Raw genomic sequence first — 10000 nt, 5'->3', positions numbered from 1 at the left:
ATTTTAATATGACAATTGACACCAATCAAAATACATGCAAAAGGCATGCCTGTAAGAAGTCTCCAAATTTAAAATACTTTTCCCAATCTACTCATGACAAGAAAAAAGGATAGCCACACACAAGATTAATCATTCATAACACAAAAGTTACCAATACATTCCTTAATACTAATAATGCAATAACACAATAACAATATAATGCACTCAAATACTGAAAAAATAACAATAAGTCTCATGTCAGAGGCTAGCGCACTCCCTGTCCCAATCTCTCCTAGAGGAGTGGCAGTGCTCCCTGAGGTCAAGGATGTCACGAAATTTTATCCATGTAATTCAAGATGGCAGCAGTCATTATCCCTGATTGTTTCTTTTTTATGTGATCAATGTTTCTGTCTGGTTGTCATTTCCGTTCTTTTTTTGCCATTGACTATATAAATTACACATTAGCAATTAGCAAAGTCTTATAAAGGTAGCAGTGGGAAAAAAAATCTGGAAAATGTAGGTTATTTGTATGGGGTTGAATCATACGGTGTGATTATTTAGCCATCTGCTTGTAGTCGAAATTATAAAATCTTACAGTATATATTACTTATAGATTGCACAAAGGCATGTAATATAGAATAACATAAATTAAATAACATGGTGCACAATTTATATATCTGAGAGTGTACTGTGGAATCGGAAGTATATATGCTGTTTCGGTTCTGAAGAAAGTGCAATGAAATAAAGAAATGATGCCGGAAACAGAGGCAAAGTATTCCTGTGTATTCAGGGAAATTGGCCTAATTAGCAGGTATGCATTTACTTATTTCATTTCCATATGACTGTAACATATCTGAAGCTGTCTAATGTTTCTGTCTTTTTTATGATTATACATTTTGTTTATGTTTCCTCTTATATTCCTTTTTAAATATTTAATCTTAGGAAATTGTGTTATACCTTGTGCCACTATTAGAAACTCTAGAAAATATATATTTCATAATCAATTTAGAGTGACAGATGGGTCTATAACTGTCTTGCATATTCCACCTGTTTGTTGCAGGAGTGTTAAATGCCTATCCTTGCTGGCTTGTTTGCTTCTGACAGTAGGAGGATTTTTTTTTTTTTTTTGGAAAAAGAGAAAACAAACAAAAAAACAAAAACAAAACAAACAAACCACCTTTAACTAAGTGCCAGAGTTGGAGACAAAACTCATTGCTATTATTGGATCACTGATACACTCCAATGCCTGCAGGAGTTTATAAAAGTTGTCAAGATTCCATCTCAAAACACGTTCTATGCATGATGACTAGTCTAAGAACGTATCTATGTAACAGCTGCCTTTATGTTTATATATACATACCTATACATAACTATATATGTTATATAGATATATATATATTATATATATATATATATATATATATATATATATATATATATATATATATGTGTGTGTGTGTGTGTGTGTGTATGTGTGTGTGTGTGTGATATAATATATATATATACAGTAACGCATTTAACATAGAAGGGAGGTAATATTTGTATTTCTATATTAAATGTGTTACTGCATTCTACCATCTTTCTCACATATATATAACCTCGGTAACCTGATTTGGGACTTGAATTTGTGATTCCATTGCTACCGAGCGCCCGCGGGAATTGTCTGTAAAACCTCGCTATCACTGCTCTGCTAAAAGTAAATAGGTAAATTTCCCTGACCTCTCATAAGGCGTCTGGTCAGTCTGTTTAGACAATTCTTTTAGCGGGTCGTGTAGCCTATTGGATTCAACACTGTGCCTGTCAATCTTACGGCGCGAGTTCAAGTCCCGGTCAGGGAGGTAAAATTTGTATTTCTATAGTAAATGTGTTGCTGCATTCTACCATCTTTCTCACATATATATAACCTCGGTAACCTGATTTGGGACTTGAATTTGTGATTCCGTTGTTACCGAGCGCCCGCGGGAAATATCTGTAAAACCTCGCTATCACTGCACTGCTAAGAGAAAATAGGTAAATTTCCATAACCTCTCATAAGGCGTCTGGTTAGACAATTCTTTTAGTGGGTCGTGTAGCCTATCGGATTCAACACCGTGCCTGTAAATCTTATGGCGCGGGTTCGAGTCCCGGTCAGGGAGGTAAAATTTGTATTTATACATGTACATATACATATATATATATATATATATATATATATACATATATATATACATATATGTACATATATATAAATACACTTATACATATACATATATATAAGTAAAATCTCTTCCCTAATCTGTTCCCTCTCCGTTCCGTGTACTTCGAGGACAAGCGCATTTTCCAACCGTCCCTGTTTTCACTCGGCGAGAAACACAGCGCTTTGGTCAAATACGGAATAAAACTCAACCTACTTTTTGGTGCTGAAGTTGAACAAATAATTCCTCTCTATCTTACCATAAGAGAGAGAGAGGAAGAGAGAGAGAGAGAGAGAGAGAGAGAGAGAGAGAGAGAGAGAGAGAGAGAGAGAGAGACAAAAGAGAGAGAGAGAGAGAGGAAGAGAGAGATAGGACGCGAGAGAGAGAGGGAGAGAGAAAGAGAGAGAGAGAGAGAGAGAGAGAGAGAGAGAGAGAGAGAGAGAGAGGAAGAGAGAAAGAGAGAGAGAGCGTTCTGGGATCATGAGACGGTGCCACGTTCGGTACAAATAACATTACATGCCTCTTACACTACTCATTATGGAGGCACATACATAAGTGACTGCATCGTAAGCTCACCGTATTTGAATACTCTAACTAGTTCGCAAAAAAAAAGAAAAAAAAAATACTTATTACAAATTTCAAGATTAGGTAACATTTCAAATAATCAGTTCATCTTTTATCATTTTTACTGCAATTTACAGAGGAGTAAATTGCCCTCATAAGTGTATATACATCCTTTCCTGGTATCGATGCTGTATCATGAATTTTGCCTGCTCTTGCTTTATTTTCTATAGCTAGGGCACCCAACGATATATCTATATATATCTTTATCTATCTCTCTCTCTCTCTATATATATATGTGTGTGTGTGTCTATGTATGTATGTATATATATACCCATGGGTCTGTTGCTTCCTTTTAAAACGTGTAGCCATTCTATAGAGATGGAAGATAACCGCCCCTTTATTTATTTTTTTTCATTTAGGTCGTCCAAATGACCTGAGCTTATCTTTGTTTTATCGGTTGTTATTGCATATAGAGAGGGAGAGGGAGAAGGAGAAGAAGGAGAAGGAGAGGGAGATGGAGAGAGAGAGAGCGAGAGAGAGCGAGAGAGAGAGAGAGAGAGAGAGAGAGTGAGAGTGAGAGTGAGAAATTGAGAGAGAGAGAGAGTGAGAGAGAGAGAGAGAGAGAGAGAGAGAGAGAGAGAGAGAGAGAGAGAGAGAGAGAGAGAGAGAGAGAGAGAGAGAGAGAGAGAGAGAGAGAGGAGAGAGAGAGAAAGAGAGATAGACAAAAAGAGAGATTTTACATCGAACTTCAATGGCTGTCTCGGGTTCCTGTTTACTCTGAGTGTTCGACCAGAAAAAAAAACGAAGCTCACTTTAAGCAAATCGAACACTTCAAACATATCCCTCGCTATTTTCTGTCTCGTGTTCAGTAAAGCATCGATCTGTCAAATATATCAAAGCCATATTTCATATTTTGCATTTTCCAGAACGCACTCGACCTAATCAGCCTGATATACAAGGACAGAGAGTTTTAAAAGGATTAAGAACACAAGCGGATGGATTAAGACAGACACGTACAATGTATTGGCATTTTTTCTTTTCCAGTTAAAACTCTAAATACAATTTATTTTCGTTGTTCCTAAGTTTTGCTGGCAGAGTTCTTTTGTAGAACTCTTAGTTATGGTATGGGTAAACTTCAACAATGTAATACAGTATCAAAATTCAAGTAAATATGTTTTCTTTCTTTCTTTCTCTCTCTCTCTCTCTCTCTCTCTCTCTCTCTCTCTCTCTCTCTCTCTCTCTCTCTATATATATATATATATATATATATATATATATACATATATATATATATTTATATATATACATACATACATATATATATATATATATATATATATATATGCATATATGTATAAATATATATGTATACATGTGTGTGTTTGTCTGTGTGTGTTTGTGTCTGTGTGTGTGTGTGTGTGTGTGTGTGTGTGTGTGCGTATGTGTGTGTGTGTTTTTTGGGTTTGGGTGTGTAGATAATTTATTGGATAGAGAAATATAGATATATGCATAGATAATATATTTTTTTTTATTTTTTTTTTATTCGTTTATTTATCTACATGCTAACTAAGATTAACATCGTTAAAAAATAATTATCAAATAGGCTACTCATCCTGTTATCATCTTATCAATGCAAAACTATAAAAAACACAAACAGAAAAGATTATAGAAAAACAAAAGGAAAGTGTAAGAGGGAATATGATGATTAGAATATTGATAATAACAGTGTATCTGTATGTGTTTTTAATGAATCCATATGATAAGGTCACTGGAAAGAAAATACAATCTATCGAAAGAAAAAAAAAAAAAAAGGCACAGATACAATATCTTAATATTTTCAAGTCATTTAGTTCAGTGTGTAATGTCAGAAGTCTTTCCTGGCATAGCATCAAAACATTCGTAACGGGAAAATATCAACAGTCGTATTGCATGCATTCATAAAGCTTTCGCAACACATATTTAACAAACTGGTAGAAAAAAAAAACCGTATAAGAAGTCTAATCGGATTGTGAACCTAGAACAAACAAACATAATTACGAAATATTTTGAACACATTCCTAAAAAGTTGATAAATTATTTATAACTTGGCGCGCAATATACTGATAAAACAAAAACAGTAAAGCAATATTACATTCTTGTAACATGTTCACCACGTTTACGATGCAATTTTGTAACATATTCCATAATATAAATATTCAAAACATAAGAAATATCCCCAACAACACATTAACACATTTTCGTAAACATTCCATCGCAGTTTCCATTCCAAATGAACGAATACCAATGATTTTATTCACTCAACTCTCATAATCAGATAACTTTATATTCTGACCGAAGAGTAAAAATTGAAGACCTAGAAATAGGAAATCGATACAAACTGTCGTTCGCTTGTTGAGTAAATGAGGAAGGCCCTTAGAGCTCGATTTTTTTTTTCTTTTTTTTTTTACGCATTCATCTATCTCTCTATGTCCCCTCCCCCTCCTATTTCTGTCTCTTTCTCTAACTCACTCATTCACTCACTCTTTCTTTCTTCCTTCCTTTCTCTCTCTCTCCTCTCTCCTCTCTCTCTCTCTCTCTCTCTCTCTCTCTCTCTCTCTCTCTCTCTCTCTCTCTCTCTCTCTCTCTCTCTCTCTCTATCTCTCTCTCTTTCAACCACGAACTCTCTCTCCGTCAGACCGAAAACAGGTATGCAGAATATATCCCCTAAACGAAGCTCCAAAAAGAAACAAAAGAAGAACAAGCAAGAGCAACTCGATCCCAACCGCCAGCCCCCCCGCCTCCAGCAGGGCACTCAGTCATAATCAATAATTATGCTGAGAAAACAAGAGTCAATCACGAAACAACGAAACAAGCACAATCCACCCAAGACGACGATGACGAAGATTATGTCAAGGTCGTATCAAGGAACAACAAAAGAAAAGCAACAGTGTACCTCTATATTACCAGCTGTCATCCAGACACAAATGAAGAGGACATTGAAAATCACCTCTGTGAACAATTCGAAAACATAACAAGTGTAAAAGCACACCGCACCAAGATGACCCATGATTACTACACCAGTTTTACAGTGTCAGTAAGAGGAAAGGACATAAAGCCAGATATTTTCATAAACTCAGACGCTTTCCCCGCAAATGTGAAAGTGTTCTTAAATAAAAACAAGTACAAGAACGACCAGAACGTTTGACCAGGCATCGCCGTCAGCAATGCCTGTGACAAGATCGCACGAGGTCATAAAAATAGACCACATTAACGCACAATCTCTCCTCGGGCACTTTGACGAAATTAAAATGCTAATTGAGGAGAGAAACATAGACATTCTGTGCATCAGTGAAACATGGCTCCACCAGGAAATGGTTAGTAATTTCATAACTGTTCCAAATTTCAATATCTATAGATGCGATGCAGGGCGTGGAGGAGGAGTATGTATGTATGTACGGGATAACCTGAAATCAACCATGATATCTCCTACAGCAGTTAATAATACTACCGTAGAAGATGTCTGGGTTACCGTACAGAGCAACATGCTTCCTTCCATTATTATTGGCGTAGTCTATAGGCATCCTCATGCAACTTTAGAATCTTTTGAATACTTAGAACAAATCTTTAGAGAAATGTCATTGAAAAATAAACCATTCTTTATCTTAGGTGATTTAAATGATGATTTGACTAAATCTAATGCTAAATTAGCTAAGATAATAAAGAAAAACAAACTAGAACAAATTATAGATAAACCTACACGTATTACAGAAAACACCTCATCCTTATTAGATGTAATAATAACTAACAGGTCAGACATTATCCATCATACGGATGTCATCCCGTGTCATATTGCTGACCATGAACTTCTCACACTCACATTAAATATAAAGAAACCAAAGCGACCACCGATAACAAAAACATTTCGTGACCTTAAGCATTATAATCTTCAATCATTCATCGAGCTCATCAGATCTAAAGAGACGATGCTCTTAAATATCTTTTCAACAGATGATGTAGACAAACAGGTAACTATCCTTACGGAAGTGATTAAAAACAGTATTGACGCGTTGGCACCTCTTGTAACGAGAGTCGTCAGACGTCCCCCTGCTCCTTGGATAGATGACGACATCAAGAGGGCTATTAAAGACAGAAATAATACCCACCATAGTCTCAAAAATAACAGAAATGACGCCGCCCTTAAGGATTATAAAATAAAAAAGAAAAATGTTAAACAGTTAATACAAAGTGCAAAAACAAATTATTTCAGAAACAGATTCATAGAATATAAAAACAATTCGGATAAAACATGGAAAATTATTAAGTCAATCGTACCTAGCAACAAACACCACACTGATAATCGTACAAGTTCTACACAAAGCACAGAGTATTTTAACGACTTCTTTTCAAAAATAGGTAAACTAACTTATGAACAAACAAATGCGTCTACATTACAGCAAAATATAAATCAAGCTATGCCTACATCTAATATTTTCAGACCAAAACCAATTGATGTGGAGACTACTATCCTAGTAATAAAACACCTTCGCGAAACAAATGCTGTAGGAGCAGACGGTATTGCTTTGCGCTTTATTAAGGATAGTCTACCAGCAACCGCACATTATCTGGCGGTCATAATTAACACTTCCCTGGTCACTGGTGTTTTTCCATCGCTTTGGAAACATGGAATAGTAACAACAATTTTCAAATCAGGAGATATAGACGACGTTAATAATTACCGCCCTATTACAATACTCCCTGTATTATCTAAAGTTTTGGAGAAAATCGTAGCAAATCAACTAACGAATTTCCTGGAGGCCAATAACCTATTATCTAAAACACAACATGGCTTTAGAAATAGGTTATCCACTGAAACAGCGTTATTGCAGATAACTAATAAAATTTATGATAATATAGACAATAATCAGGTTAATTTACTCACATTATGTGATCTTTCAAAAGCTTTGACAGTGTAAATCACAAAATTCTTCTTCACAAACTAAGATCCCATAAAATTGATTCTTTCTGGTTTACTAGTTATCTGAATAATAGAACGCAATCTGTAAAAATTAATGAAATCATATCATCGAAACAACCAATATGTTTTGGTGTTCCACAAGGATCCATCTTAGGCCCAATCCTATTTACAGTTTTCATAAATGACTTATCAACCATTGCTCATAACTGCCTGCTAGTGCAGTGCGCCGATGATTCACAGTTTCTCCATAGTGACTCAGTAAATAACTTAAATACATTAATAAGAAATACTCAAAACACTCTTACACAAGCTAAAATATACTTTGAAAGTAATGGTCTTAAATTAAATCCCCATAAAACTCAATGCATATTCATAGGTAGTCGACAGAACATTGCCAAAATCCCCATCGACACAACCATAGAATTTGAAGGCCACCCTATCAAACCAAACATTTCAGTGAAAAATTTGGGAGTACACTTGGACAGATACATGACATTTGAAACACACGTTGATAACATACGCAGGAAAGTAATGGGTACATTAATATTTCTAAATCACATAAAAAATCAAATCACTACGGATACTAGAATCATGGTCGTGCAAACACTAGCTCTTAGCATAATAAACTACTGTTCAAATGTATGGGGTTCAACCAACAAAACACAAATTCAAAAAGTACAAAAATTACAAAATTTTGCTGCAAGAGTTGCACTGGATAATGTCAGTAAATTCGATCATATTACCCCATATATACAAAAATTAAAATGGTTAAAAGTTCATCCTAAGTGCATTTATGATACCTGTCTCTTTACCTTCAAATTAATACATGGATTCTATCCACCATGGTTATTCCCCCTGCAAACTGTAGGGAACACAGCTGGCATTCAAACACGCCAGGTAAATTCCCTATATGTAAAAAGATCAAATACAGAAACAGGGGCAAGACAAGTACAAATTCGTGGACCGAAAATGTGGAACTTGTTACCAGATAATATTAAAAACATTAACAACTTTTGTAATTTTAAAACAAAATTGAAAGAACACCTTTTTACTCATCAAGTGTAAATATGTATGTATTCATATAAGAATAACCATTGTAATTTATGGAATGAAATGTTTGAATTTGAATTTGAATTTGAACTCTCTCTCTCTCTCTCTCTCTCTCTCTCTCTCTCTCTCGCTGTAGACCATATGTATCTGTTTCATCGTTTTTTCTCTACCATATGTATCAATAAAGATAAATATAGACTGATTTATAGACGTACAGTGACGGCCGCAGGATTTTGAAAGGGGGAGAAGGATGAAAAACAACTATTTTGATAACGTAGCCCATTGTTATTATTATAATTAATTCCATTTTATAATATAGATATATAGAATAACATTTGATGATACTCGTAATGCGAATTCATTAATTTACTTTTTTAGGTGATGGAATGTTAAAAACCAAAACTCCCTACCATTGAACAAAGCCCCTAAAAAAACAAAAACATAAAACAAACACACATGCATACTCCGGTACCAATTGTCGACCGCAGGACAAAAGCCATTGCCTCTCGCCTCCAGACACACTTGTCAGCTGTTTTCGCGCAGCAAGAACAAATGTTCTTATTACATCTTGTTATTTTCTCCCTGGTCTACCATTGTGTCTTTTCTTATCTCTGGGTTGCTCTTAGTCCAGTGTCACATTTTCCCTTACTGAGGCATCTATTTCTGCTTGCTCTCATATATATATATATATATATATATATATATATATATATATATATATATATATATATATATATATATGTGTGTGTGTGTGTGTGTGTGTGTGTGTGTGTGTATGTACATATATATACATATATTTATTTATTCATTTATTTATTATTATCATTATTATTATTTTTTAAGTTTTATTTTCTAATAAGACGTTCTCTGTATCTTTGATTACCCCTTATTCCGTATATGTTTATGTCTATTTATCTATATGATACATACAAACTTATCCAGTATTTATCATATCTGTCTATCTACACACACACACACACACACACACACACACACACACACACACACACACACACACACACACACACACATATTACTGTATGCATGTACTGCAACTCACAGGAAATATCTGTAATTGTTCTGTCATGCTATCAATGTTCAGTGCTCCGTTGTTTAATTAAGTAAGAGGCCGTAACACCTATGCCATTTCTATCACGTTCCTTTCCTCGTAAATCTTAATACTTCTTAATTCTCCTTACTTTTTATAAATGAATAACTCGTAATCAAGCGACACAAACAAAAACAAAATCACGTAATTCTCCGTAAACTTTTCCTTCCA

The sequence above is a fragment of the Penaeus japonicus genome, unplaced genomic scaffold (assembly GCF_977035675.1).
Source record: "Penaeus japonicus unplaced genomic scaffold, GWHDUDI00000001_assembly GWHDUDI00000013, whole genome shotgun sequence".
NCBI lineage: Eukaryota > Metazoa > Arthropoda > Malacostraca > Decapoda > Penaeidae > Penaeus > Penaeus japonicus.
This window is presented reverse-complemented; position numbering follows the sequence as displayed.